This window comes from Monodon monoceros, unplaced genomic scaffold, assembly GCF_005190385.1.
Source record: "Monodon monoceros isolate NGI ecotype Baffin Bay Population unplaced genomic scaffold, NGI_Narwhal_1 Super_Scaffold_13, whole genome shotgun sequence".
In the NCBI taxonomy this organism is placed as follows: domain Eukaryota; kingdom Metazoa; phylum Chordata; class Mammalia; order Artiodactyla; family Monodontidae; genus Monodon; species Monodon monoceros.
The window spans coordinates 4,418,566-4,432,419 of record NW_021703769.1 but is presented as its reverse complement, the minus strand read 5'-3'; positions in this window follow the sequence as shown (position 1 = coordinate 4,432,419).

Genomic DNA, 13,854 nt, shown 5'->3' with positions numbered 1-13,854 from the left:
GCCTGGGAAAGTGCTGCCTAAACAAGGAAAAGCCCGCACACTGCCGCCCCCGCCCGTGCCCGGCGCGCAGAGGGGACACTTACACGGGCTCGCTCCTGGCGAGGCTGAGCCTTTGGACCAGCTGCCCCGTGTCTCCGCGTCTGTGTAACACCCCGTGTGTTTGCCGGATGCTTCCACGGTCCTGACCAGAGACACATTCCTGAGGGTGGAGGGAAAGGAGACACGATGCTGAGAAACAAACCAGCCAGGGGCATGGGGCAGCTTCCCTCCTACCTGGCTGCCAGGGCTCCCTGCTAAGATGGGCTGAATGACCCTTGTGTTCACCTGGGGCCCCTCAGTCCCCGAAGCCGGAGGAAAGGGTGACAAAGGATCCTGCCACTGGGGAGTCTGGGGTCTTCACCAGGCAGCATCCCCCCTCTGCCCTCTGCCCTCTGTGCGCCCTTCCTCCACCCGGGCCTCACTCAGCCCTGGAATTGCACCTGGGCCGGCGCACACGTCTCCCACCTGCCCCAGCGCACCTGAGCATCATTTAAGGCCTAAGAGGCCAGCGGGCATCAGGCTTGTGGTCCTTGTGCTCCCAGCACCCAGAGGCTACTGTGAAGTTGCCCAAGGCGGGCGCTCAGCACAGGAGGACGGTGGACACGGCCAGCCTGTCCCGGCCCCTCACCGGCCCCCAAGCCTCGGTTTCCCCGTCTGAAGGTGGGGAGGGAAGGGGTGCTCCAGGTGGAGGTACAGCAGGTCTCCGAAATCAGGGTTTCCTGGTGTTATGACAACAGGAGGTGCCCGGCCACCTTGCACGAGGAGAGTCGTCACGGCAGAGGGACCCCATTACGCGTGGGAGCTGCCATCGTCTGCGCCCGAGCCAAGAAGACAGCATGGAAGGCAAGCGCCCTGCACTCCCTCCTGCCAGCTATCCTGGGAACCTGGAGAAGGTGCCGCGTGCAGGGCGGGGGCCCTCCATGCCTCTCTCTCCTGTCAAGGGCTCTTTTGTGTGTGTAGGCAAGTCGTCAGCCAGGGTTGCAAGGGCCTGGCAAAGCACAGTCCCACCAGCCTGCTGGGGCCCCCCCGAGGAAGGCGCCGTTTCCTCCTGTGGATGGAAGACAAGGCAGCCCCATTTCCTCCCCAGCTCTGGCAAGGAAATGGGCTATAAATAAACAGCCCACAGACGACAGTTACAGCAGAGGGGACGGCCCGGCTCTAAGAGGGGGCCCTGGGGAGAGGGCTAGTTGGGGAAGTGCTATCTGAGCTGAGATTGCAAGGATGAGTGAGTATTAAATGATGCAGAAGATGGAAGAAATCATTTCCGGCAGAGGGAACCACGTGTGCAAAGGCCCTGTGGTGGGAAAGGCCGTGACAAGCTGGAGGAGCGGGAAGGAGGCCAGCGAGGCTGGAAGGGGGAGAGGGGTGTGGGGAAGAGGGTAGGGGGGAGTGTGACGGGCAGGCACAGCCTCGCGGGCCACGGGCGGGAGCGGAGTTTTTATTCGAAGAGCGAGGGGAGCCGTGGAGGTGTTTTGTGCCGGTGAGAGGCAGGTTGAATTGACACCTTCAAGAGAGCCCTCTGGCTGCAGGTCACCAGAAGCCTGCCCCCCGCCTCCCATGCGCAGAAGGGAACCCACGTCAACACGCAGTGTTGGCTGGGATCAACCGAGTTGCTGTGGAGGCCAGGTTTAAGGAGGGCCAGTGAGAGCCAGCATCCTAGGGGCTACGGTTCCCAGGTGTCTGGCCCTAAAAGCTGATCACCACCTCTGCAGTCGTGGACGCCACGTTCCTGTCCTCCCGCAGGGCACGAGTGGGACAGGTATTGCGGCCCTGCCTGCACTGCCCCTGCCATTTCCCGGTCACATGACCTGCCCCAGTGCCCTACTCAGCTGCCCTTAAGCCGTCAGTTAAAAACGTCCACCTGGAGAGGGTCCCGACGGCGCCAGTGGCCGTGGAAGACCCATGGCGGGCAAGGCAACAATTTGAAGAAACTGGAGAGTGACAACAGTAGAAAGTTGTTGGAGCCTTGGGGTGGCAGGAATTCCACCAGAAAGCCACAGTCTTACGGGTGGGTGTGTTAGAGAGGAGCTCTGGGCTGCCCAGCAGGCGACGGCCATGGTGATGCAGTTGCGGGGTTGGGGGAGGGGGTGTTCTGCCGGGAAAGAAGCAAAAAGCCAGTGTTTAACACCTCCCGAGGGCTGGGTCTGACCTCCATTTCCAGCCAGGTTGGAGGGGTGGAACTGGAGTTACCTCCTGCCTTAAGCAAGTGAGAAAAACAGACAAACGTATAGAATGCAATGCTTTTCAGACACTAGAAAACAGGCAGCATGAGAGGGTTATCCCAGAGAGAAAGGAAGCAAATGCGATGAGCTGCCTGCCCAGTTGCCCCAGCTGATGGCCCAGAGGCCTCTTGGCTGCATCACAGCCCGGAGGAACCCAATCAGAGCCCAGGGAGCCTCCTGAGCGACAGGGGGGACAGAGCTGAGGATTTGGGAAGGACCCAGGCAGCTGGAGTTGCAGGGTGGAGACCTGGAAAGCAGAGAGCTGCCCAGAGGGAGGGAAATCCAGAGCTGGGCAGAGGGTTCCCTGAGCCTCCAGCTGAGTCCTGCTGAGCCCATGGCTGGGGGGATGGGGTGCCTGTGGGAACAGAGCTGCACAGGCCTCGGTCCCAGGGCCAGGGGCTTGGGGAGGTCAGCAGAGCTGAGACCCGAGACACCACCACTCAAGTCCATGCTGACCTCTGAGTGGGACGCATGTGGGCATTTGAAACCAGCACCACCGGAGCCTGGCAGCTGAATGGACAGGAGCCAGTGCCCACAGAAGGTAGACGGAGCTTGCAGCGTGAACCCAGCTGCTAAAACAGAACCAGGAGGATGGGGGAGGGAAGGGGGAGGAGGAAATGGAAAAAGGAGAAGGAAACCCACATTCTCCAGGGCGTTTTTAACAGGATCCAGTCTTCTCACATAACACAAACAAACAAGATGTCCAGGATAAAAATCCAGCATTACTCAGCACACCAAGAACGAGGAAAACTCTGACCAAATCTCTAGGGAAAAGGCAATCGAAAGATGACAGCCCTGAGATGACCCAGATGTTGGAATTATCAGACGAGGACTTAGAAGCAGCTGTTCTAATTATCCTCCATGAGGTAAAGCCGTACGGTCTTGAAATGAATGGAAAAAACAAGTTTTGGCAAAGAGAGACAAACTATAACAAAGAATCACTAAATGTGATGTGGTATTCCTGGATTGAATTTTGGAACCAAAAAAAAAGAGAAAAGACATAAGTGTAAAAACCGGTGAAATCCAAATACAGTCTGGAGTTTAGCTAAGAATAATGTACCCACGATGTTATCTTACTTGTGACAAACATACCATAATTTATGGCAATGAAAGAGGTTAACATTAGGGAAAACAGGGTGAGGGGTATTTGGAAAGACTATTATCTTTACAACCTCCTGCAAATGTAAACTTTTATTAAAGAAAAAGTTTACTTAAAAAGAAATAAAAACTTTAGAACTGAGAAGCAAAGTATAAGATATAAACATTTCACCGAATAGGCTAATAGCAGAATGAAGATGACAGAGGAAAGAGTCAGTACACTTGAAGACAGATCAATGGAAATGATCTGATCTGAAGAACTGAAAGGATTTTTAAAAATGAGGGCCTCAGGATTTGTTAGTCAATATTGTAAGATCTAACAAGTCATTGAAATTCCTAAAAGAGGGAGAGATGAGGGCAGAAAAAGAATTTTTTAACTACTCTATGGAGATATGACTGACAGAAAACTTACAGATAGCTAATGCAGTAAATTACAGATTTCTAGTTATAAATTATAAACTATAATAAAAGATCTACATTACAGATGACAGGTAATTGTGTTTGGAGCCCGGGACACCATCATCACTGTCAAATCACTATTGACGCAATAACCGTATCCATCACCTCTGAAAGCTTCCTCCCGCCCCTTCATTTTTCTTCTCCTTTTGTGGTTAAGAGCCCCTTAACATAAGATCTACCCTCTAAGCAATTTTTAAAACTATACAATTTAAAGTATTTTTCAAAGTATACAATACAGTATTGTTAATCGTAGGCCCTGTGTTTTACAGTAGATCTCCAGAACTTATTTGTTTTGAATGGCCCAAACATTCACCGTTTCCACCAGAATGCAAACCAAAAAAAAATTCTCTTGAAAGAATAATGGCTAAACCTTCCCAAATATGTCAAAAGACATAAATTTTACAGGTTCAAGAGGCTTCAAGAACTCCAAACAGGATAAACTCAAACAAAACCACACCCAGGCACATCAGAATCAAGTGACTGAAAGCCAAAGATAAAGAAAAAGATTGAAAGCAGACAGAGAAAAATGATGCATTACATGGAGGGGAGCAATGCCTGGAAACGGTTCATCAGAAACAATGGTGATCAAAAGACAGGGAAACAAGACAGCATGCTTGGAAATTCGCAACAAAAGGCCCGTCAACTCAGAATTCTAAATCCAGCAAAAATATTTTTTAAGAATGAAGGCAAAATAGAGGCCTAGTCAGAAAAAGAAAAAATGGAAAGTATTCATCACCAGCAGACCTGCTTGAAAAGAAATATGAAAGAATGTTCTCCAGACAAAAGGGAAATGATACCAGAATAAAACTTGGAACATCAGGAATGGAGGAAGCACAACAGAAAAGATAACTATCTGGGCAAATATAATGGACTCTGCTTCACGTCTCTTGAGCACTTTAAAATCCGTATAACTTTAAAAAGCAAACAGGGTAACATTGTTGGGGAGATTCAATGTATGTAGATGTAAGATACTTGACAATTGTAACAGCAGGTGAGGGTATAGCATAGAGATGGTAAAGATAACTATATGATTATAAGGTTTCTATATTTTACATACAGTACACACATACCGTAAAGTATTAGCACTAAATAGATGGTGAAAAGTTGGAGAGAGATACATCATCCCTAAAGCAACAACTAAAAAGTAACATAGAGATAGAGTCAAAAATTCAATGGACAATAAATAGAATACTAAAAAAAAAAAATTCAAATAATTGAAAAGAAGGCAGAAAAGGGAACAGAGGGAAAAATGAGGAAGATAGAAAAATAATAAAACGGTAGACCTAAATTCAACTATAGCAATAGTTGCATTAAATCTGAATGGTCTAAATACGGCAATTAAAAACAGATATTACCACATTGGACTGGGGGGAATAAAAGACCCAATTAGATTATGTCTCTAAGAAATGCATCTTAAATTTAACTGTAGAGGGAGCAGCAAACTGGCTCACAGGACAAATCCAGCACATGAACTGTTTTAGAGGATGGTTTTTACAATTGCTACGGGTTGTGAGGAACAGGAGATGGAGACCTTACGCGGTCACAAAGCCTGAGATTTGCGCACTGGCCCTTTACAGAAAAAGTTTGCTGGCTGCTCATAATGACAGATTAAAAGCACAAGGATGGAAAAAAGACACAGTTAACACAAATCAAAATAAAGCAGAAGTGGCTATATTAACGTCGGACAAAGAAGACTTCAGGGCTTCCCTGGTGGCGCAGTGGTTGAGAGTCCAACTGCCGATGCAGGGGACACGGGTTCGTGCCCCGGTCCGGGAAGATCCCACATGCCGCGGAGTGGCTGGGCCCGTGAGCCATGGCCGCTGAGCCTGCGCGTCCGGAGCCTGTGCTCCGCAACAGGAGAAGCCACAGCAGTGAGAGGCCCGCGTATCACACACACACAAAAAAAGACGACTTCAGTACAAAAAAAAAACTACCAGGTATAAACAGGGCCATTACATAAGGAGAGAAGAACTTACCAAGAAGATATAACAATCCCAAATATGGGTGCCCCAATGACAGAGGACCAAACTACACAAGACAAAAACTGAGTGAACTGAAAGAAGAAATAGACAAATCCACAGTTATGTTTGGAGACCTCATCACTGCTTTCTCAGTAATCAACAGAATAGGTAGACAGAAAATCAGCAAGGATATGGAAGATCTGAACAACACTATCAACTTGACCTAGTTGACATTTACAGACCTCTCCAGCCAATGGTAACAGAATACTGATTCTTTTCAAGTGTAAAAGTCCGGACTTCCCTGGTGGCCCAGGGGTTAAGAATCCGCCTGCCAATGCAGGGGACATGGATTTGAGCCCTGGTCTGGGAAGATCCCACATGCCACGGAGCAACTGAGCCCGTACACCACAACTACTGAGCCTGCGCTCTAGAGCCTGCGAGCCACAGCTACTGAGCCCACGTACCACAACTACTGAGCCTGCACTCTAGAGCCTGCAAGCCACAGCTACTGAGCCCATATGCCGCAACTACTGAAGCCCACGCACCTAGAGCCCACACTCCACAACAAGAGAAGCCACCGCAATGAGAAGCCCGCGCACCGCAACGAAGAGTAGCCCCCGCTCTCTGCAACTAGAGAAAGCCAGCGCACAGCTATGAAGACCCAACGCAGCCAAAATATAAATAATTAAATTAATTAAAAAAAATAAAGATAAAAAAGTGTAAGTGGAACATTCACTAAAATAACTTATATTCTGAGTCATTAAAAAATTAAACTTAAAGGAATTAAAATTATACAGTGTATATTCTCTGACCATAATGGACTTAAACTAGAAACTGATAACAGGTATCTGGAAATTAAACAACATACCTCTAAATAACCCATGGATCAAAGAGGAAGTATCAAGTAAATAATCTAGAATTCCACTTTAGAAACAGAAAAAGAGCAAATTAAACCCAAAGAAAGCAGAAGGAATGAAATAACAAAGCAGCAATTAGTATAATTGAAAATAGAAAAATAGAGAAAATAAAGGAAACCAAAAATTAGTTATTTGAAAAATCAATACATTTGATAACTCTCTAAGCAGACTGAGCAAAATAAAAAGAGAAAAGACACAAATTATAAATATCAGAAATGAAAGTTGGAATATCATGACAGATGCTACAGATATTAAAAGGATGATAAGGTGGTCTCTCTATGCCATAAATTCATTTGGAAGACTGAATACTATTAAGATGTCAATACTACCTTAAGCAATCTACAGGTTCCATGGAATCACTATAAAAACCTCAATAACATTTTTTGCAGAAATAGAAAAACCCATTCTAAAATTCATATAGAATCTCTTGGGACCCCAAATAGCCAAAACAACCTTGAAAAAGGGGGAAAAGCCTGAAGACTCATACTTTCTGATTTCAGAACTTACTACAAAGCTATAGTAATCTAAACAATGTGGTACTGGCATAAAGACAGACATATAGACCAATGGAATGGAATAGCCTAGAAATAAACTCTTGCAAATATGGTCAAATTACTTTTGACAAGGGTGTCAAGACTATTCAATGGGGAAAGGACAGTCTTTCAATAAATTGTGCTGGGAAAACTGGATACTCACATGCAAAGGAATGAAGTTGGACCCTTATCTAACACCATGTATACAAACTAACTCAATATGTATCAAAGACCTAAAGTAAGACCTAAACTTATAAAGTTCTTAGAGGAAAACATTGGGTAAAAGCTTCATGATATTAGATTTGGCAGTGATTTCTTGGATATGACACCAGAGACACATGCAACAGAAGTAAAAATAGATTAAATGAATTTCATGAAAATTTTAAAATTTGTGCATCAGGGGCTTCCCTGGTGGTGCAGTGGTTGAGAGTCCGCCTGCCGATGCAGGGGACACGGGTTCGTGCCCCGGTCCAGGAAGATCCCACATGCCGTGGAGCGGCTGGGCCCGTGAGCCATGGCCGCTGAGCCTGTGCGTCCGGAGCCTGTGCTCTGCAATGGGAGAGGCCACAACAGTGAGAGGCCCACATAACACAAAAAAATAATAATAATTTGTGCATCAGAAGACACTATCCACAGAATAGAAAAGCAACTCATAGAATGGGAGAAAACATTTGCAAATTGTATAACTGATAAGGGATTAATATCCAGAATACAGAGAGAATTCCTAAAACTTGGCAACAACAACCAAAAAACCCCAAACAACTTGATTAAAAAATGGGCAAAGCACTTGAACAGACATTTCTCCAAAGAAGATATATGAATGGCTGATAAGTGCATGAAAAGATGCTCAACATCAAGAATTTTTTAGGAAATGCAATCAAGACTACAATGAACTAACTATAATGGGTACCTAATACCCATTAGTGTGGCTAGTCTCAAAAAACCAGAAGGTGATACTGTTGAAACTTTTGTGCATTGTTGGTGGGAATGTAAAATGGTACCGCCTCTGTGCAAAACAGTATGGTGGCTCCTAAAAAAATTTTAAATAGAATCACCATATGAACCAGCAATTCCACTTCTAGGTTTACACACAAAAGAATTGAAAACAGTGTCTCAGAGATATTGGTATAACCATGTTCATAGCAGCATTATTCACAAAATGTGGAGACAACCTACGTGTCCATCAGTGGATGAACAGATAAGCAAAATATGGTCTATACATACAATTGACTGTTACTCAGCTTTCAAAAGGAAGGAGGATGTCCCTGGTGGCGCAGTGATTAAGAATCCGCCTGCCAACGCAGGGAACACGGGTTCGAGCCCTGGTCCGGGAAGATCCCACATGCCGCAGAGCAACTAAGCCCGTGCACCACAACTACTGAGCCTGCTCTCTAGAGCCCACGAGCCACAACTACTGAGCCTGAGAACCACAACTACTGAAGCCCCCACACCTAGAGCCCGTGCTCCTCAACAAGAGAAGCCACTGCAATGAGAAGCCCGCGCACTGGAACAAAGAGTAGCCCCTGCTCACTGCAACTAGAGAAAGCCCGCGCACAGCAACGAAGACCCAACACAGCCATAAATAAATAAGTAAATTTAAATAAATAAATAAAAATTTAAAAAATAAAAAGGAAGGAAATCATGATACATGTTGCAACATGGATGAATCTTGAGGACATTATGCTAAATAAAATAATCTAGTCACAAAAATACTGTATGATTCCACTTATATATGAGGCTTTTAGAGTACTCCAAGTCATGGATACAGAAAGTAGAATGATGATTGCTAGGTACGGAGGAAAGGGAAGAATGGGGAGTTAATACTTAAGGGGGACAGAGTTTCAGTTTTACAAGATGGAAAGCGTTCTGGAGATGGATGGTGGTGACGGCAGCGCATTATGAAGTTAATACCACTGAAAATAGCTGAAATGATTAGATGGTAAATTTTATGTCTATTTTACCCCAATGAAAAATTGGGGGGAAAAGTAATGCATATTATAATCCCTGGAACAGACATTAAAAACGATGTGTAAAGATGCATATTTGAAAAGATAACAAGGAATTTAAATGGAATATTAAAAATACAGGAACATTTCTGTTAACCTAAGAGAAGGCAAAAAACAGAAAAGCAAAACAAAACAAAACAAAAAAAAGAGAGATTAAAAACAAATAGCAAAAGGGACTTCCCTGGTTCTCCAGTGGTTAAGACTCTGCACTTCCAATGAAGGGGACACAGGTTCAATCCCTGGTCAGGGAACTAAGATCCCACATGCCATGCGGCACGACCCCCCCCAAAAAAAAAAAAACCATGAAAAATGGTAGGCTTAAACTTGACCTTATCAATCACTGTGTTAAAACGTAAAGGGACCAAACACTCTAATTAAAAGGTAATATTGTCCAATTAGATTTTAAAATCCAAGATCTAACTGCATGTGATCTACATGAAATAATTAAAACACAAAGACAAGGATTAAAAGTAAAAGGATGGGGCTTCCCTGGTGGCTCAGTGGTTGAGAGTCCGCCTGCCGATGCAGGGGGCGTGGGTTCGTGCCCCGGTCCGGGAAGATCCCACATGCCGTGGAGCGACTGGGCCCGTGAGCCATGGCCGTTGAGCCTACGCGTCCGGAACCTGTGCACCACAACGGGAGAGGCCACAACAGTGAGAGGCCCACGTACAGCAAAAAAAAAAATAAAAGTAAAAGGATGGGAAAAATTTGCTATGCAAACAGTAAACACAAGTTAGTATGATTACATTAATGTCACACAAGCAGACTACAAGAAAAATATTGCCAGAGATAAAAAGGAACATTTCATAATGATAAAACATTTCATAATGATAATGAAAACATTTCACAATCCATCAGGAAAGCATGACAACCATAAATGTATATGCATCTTAATACTGAAGTTTCAAAATGCATGACGCAAAAACTTGATAGAATCAAAGGGATAGAAAATTCCATAATCATAGATGGATTTTAACACTCTCTGAAACTGATAGTAAAACTGGACCCCCCAAATTAATAAACACGTAAAAGATTCCAACGTTATTATCAACCATCTTTCCTCATTGACATTTATAGAACACCATACCCAGCAACTACAGAATATAATTCTTTCATGTAAATATGTAATATGTATCAAGATAGACCATATGCTGGGTCAAAAAATGTCTCAGTAAATTTCAAAAGATTGAAAACTTACAGAGGTTGTTTTTTTTTTCCCTATGAACACAATGGAATTAAATTAGAAATCAAAAAAGACATATAGTAAAGCTCCCAGATATTTGTAAATTAAGCAACACATGTTTAAATAACACATGGCTCAAAGATGAGATCACAAAGAAAAAATTTAAATACGTCAAACTGAATGACAAGGAAAATTCAACAAATCAAAATCTGTCAGATGCAATTGAAGCAGTGCTTACAGGGATATTTATAGATTTTAATTTGTTTTGGAAAAGACAGAAAGGTTTAAAAATCGAAGATATAATTTACCTTGTAAAAAGCTGGAAAAAGAAGAGCAAATTAAGCCCGAGTAACAGAATAAAGGAGATAATAAAGATAAAAGCAGAAACCAATGAAATAACAAGCAACACCTAAGACAGTGGTCATGAGCACCATACTCTATACCCCATGTCTTATGAGGTCTTTCCTCTATCATTCATGGGCTTACAAATTATTCCTGGCCAGTTTCAGCTCCAGGTAATATTCCTCCTGTTGCTTTCCAGTGTGTTTTTTCTTTCCACCTTGATAGTTTCCTTGCACATGTATAATGATCAACACTCAGCTACAGACTCAGAGGAACTCTCTACAGATGTCCAATGTTTTCTCTGTGTTCAGCTCTCTCTCCTCCCTACTCTGACTTGCAAATTCTCACCACTGTGGCCTTCCTAGACACCCCAACTCTGCTCAACTCATGGGGACCATTAGATTCTGTTTGCAGTCCCACTCCCTGTGCTGTGGCCTTGAAACTCTTTCCAGCCGTGCACACACACACACACACACACACACACACAAAGAGGAAAAAGGAAATGAAAAACAAACGGTACATATTAAAACATGCAACAAGATAATTCAGACTCAACCATGTCGATGATCATGTTAAATGCAAATAGTCTAGATGCACCAGTTAAAAGGAAGAGATTGTAACATTGGATATAAAAATAATAACCAAATCTATGCTGTCTGTAAGAAACCCACTTCAAAACTTATAAAAGGATGGAAAAAGATACATTAGTAACACTAACCAGAAGAAAGCTGGAGCTGCTATGTTAAACAAGTCAAAGTGGATTTAAGACCAAGGACTACTACAAGGATAAAGAGGACCATTTCATAATGATAAAGGGGACAATTCATCAAGAAGAGCTAATCCTACTAAATATTTATACACCAAGTAATAGAGCTTCAAAATACATGAAGCAAAAACTGACAGATTTCAAAGGAGAAACAGACACATCCAGAGTTAATTACAGTTTTTGATACTTTCTCTCAATAGTTGATACAATAGATAGATGGAAAATCAGTAAAGATAGAGAAGACAATAATACTACCAAAAACAATGGCAGAACATAATTCTTATCAAGGACACGTGAAACATTCATCAAGATGATCATATTATGGGCCATAAAACAACTCTTAATCAATTTTAAAAGACTGAAATTCTACAGATAATATTCTCTCACCACAGTGGAATTAAATTAGAAATCAGTATCGGAATAGCTGGAAAATTACAAATATCTGAAACTAAAGTGCACACTTTTAAATAATCCGTGGCTTGAAGAAGAATTCACAATAGAAATGAGAAAGTATTTGAACTGAGTAAAAATTAGAGCATAACTTAAAATGTGTGGGATGCGGTTAATGCGTAGAGGGAAATTTCAAGCATTAAATGCTTGTATTAGAAAAGCAGGAAAAAACTCAAGTGACCTACAGTTCTACCATAAAAAAAAAAAAAAACAAAAACGGTAAAATCAGCCCCAAGTACAAGGGAAAACTGAAAACCAATATAGTAAAATCAGTAAAAGCAAAGGCTTGTTGAAAATATCAATAAAATTGATAAACTTCTGGTCAGATTTAGCAGGGGGCAAAATGAAAAAAGATATAAATTACCAATAGCAGAATTAGAGGCCATCGTTAAAGAGCCTAAGTGAATGTTATGAACAACGTTTTGTCAGTAAATTCAACTGAGATAAAAGGGACAAATGCCTTAAAAGACACAATCTATAAAAGCTCACTCAAGATGAAATATATAGCATGAATAGCTCTATAAACATCAAAGAAATTGGAAAACTTTCTTGCAAAGACAGCTTCAGGCCCAAATGGCTTTGCTGGCGAGTGCTACCGAACACTTAAGGAAGAAATAATACCAATTCTGCGTAAACTTCCAGAAAATAGGACAGTGCACTTCCGAATTCATTACCCTGAGACCAAAACCAGACAAACACATTACAGGAACAGAAAGCTATAGCACAGTATCCCTCATAAAGATAGATGCAAACTTCCTTAACAGAATGCTTTCCAATTGAATCCAATTATATCTATATGTGTAATACCTCATGATGAAGTGGGGTTTATCCTGGGAACTCAGGTTAGTGTAACGTTGGAAAATAAATGAATGTAATTCCTATCTATAGACCATAGAAAAAAAGCATATGATCATCTCAACAGGTGCAGGAGAGGCCTTTGACAAAATTCAATATCCATTCACAATAAGAACTCCAAAAAACTAGGAATAGAAGGGATATTAACCCATTAATAAACACTTCAAAAATCTTTAGCTAACATCATAATTTATGGGTAAGGACGGGATGCTTTCTTCTTAAGATTAAGAACAAGGCAAGGATGTCCAACTCACCACTCTTACTCATAGCACTGGAAGTTCCAGCTACTTTAATAAGGCAAGAAAAAGGGAATTCCCTAGCTGTCCAGTGGTTAGGATTCCGCATTTTCACTGCCAAGGGCCTGGGTTCAATCCCTGGTGGGGGAACTAAGATCCCGCAAGCCAAGCCGTGTGACCAAAAAAAAAAAAAAAAAAAAAAAAAAAAAAGGCAAGTAAAAGAAAAGGCATGCAGATTAGAAAGAATGAAATAAAACTGTCTGTTTGCACATGACATGACTGTCCATGTATAAAATCCGAAGGCATCTTCAAATAAAACAACCCCTCCTAGCAGTAAGAAATGAGTTTAGCAATCTTGCAAGATGTAAGATCAACAAGAAAAATCGACCACATCTCTATGTGCCAGCAATGAACGTGTGGAACCAAAATTTAAAACACAGTGCTGGGGCTTCCCTGGTGGTGCAGTGGTTGAGAGTCCGCCTGCCGATGCAGGGGACACGGGTTCGTGCTCTGGTCCGGGAGGATCCCACTTGCCGCAGAGCGGCTGGGCCCGTGAGCCATGGCCACTGAGCCTGCGTGTCCAGAGCCTGTGCTCCATAACGGGAGAGGCCACAACAGTGAGAGGCCTGCGTACCGCAAAAAAAAAAAATTGGAGCAGTGGTTGCAGAAGGCATGGACTACAAGGGCCTTGAGAGAACTTTCTGGGACAACAGAGATGTTATCTGTTGACTGGGATGGTGATGACATGGGTATTTGCATTACTCAAAACTCAACAAAAATTGTACTC